This window comes from Arachis ipaensis, chromosome B09, assembly GCF_000816755.2.
Source record: "Arachis ipaensis cultivar K30076 chromosome B09, Araip1.1, whole genome shotgun sequence".
Taxonomy (NCBI): domain Eukaryota; kingdom Viridiplantae; phylum Streptophyta; class Magnoliopsida; order Fabales; family Fabaceae; genus Arachis; species Arachis ipaensis.
Genome location: NC_029793.2, coordinates 133524363 through 133525297, shown reverse-complemented (window position 1 = coordinate 133525297; position 935 = coordinate 133524363).

The window sequence follows — 935 nt, the reverse complement described above, 5'->3', positions numbered from 1 at the left end:
TCAGTTGTTTTTTATGTTTTTTTTTTTTCAATTATATTCTATAAATCTTAGCCTCTTTTTTCTTCTTTTCTTTTTATCCTATTTTTATGTTTTTTTCTTTCATATCATGTTTTATTTTAATATACCAAATCATGCACACAAATAATGTCTGTGATATATTTTACTGTTTATTTATATATGCATATTTTGACATATAATAATTAATTTTAACAAAATATATACTTCTGATCCATTACTCAAATAATACTTTTGACATATTTTATGTTTCTATGGTCATATTTTTAACATTCTATATTCATAGAATTATTATACCTCTTAAATAATATAGAATTATTATACCTCTTAAATACTTACTGACTTGAGCGTCGGAGTGTCTTTTGCAGGTACACCCCCACCTTTCTCACTTTGACTCTGACCACAACCATGGAAGAGCTTCTGACAAAGAATTTTTCAACCAAGTTATTGCTTGGAGTCACCACTTCACTTTTGCTATGTGCTCTATAAGAAAAACTTTGAACAACGAACCACATCCTCAGTGAACAATACTTTTGTCATTATTTTTTTATTTGAATATAAATTTTCACATATGATTGTTAAAATAATTTAATCAACTTTGATATAAATATAAAAAAAAAATGTTAAGATAGAACTCATATAAATCTTTCCACATTTACTAAACAATTTTAGTTATGACAATGGGCAATGCGTGTGAGTTAATATAGTTAATTGTAATTTTAATAACTAACTACTACTACTATTTAGTATCTACACAAATTAATTGCTGCGTTATTTCAGAATTCACTATCTGATCTCAATGCTCTTCTTTAACTTATGAAGCTTATAAATTTATTTACCAAGATTCTTACAAACATAAATAACGAGGTTCCTTAAAAGAAACAAGTAAAACCTCTTTTTTTTTTTTTTGTGTGGATTTG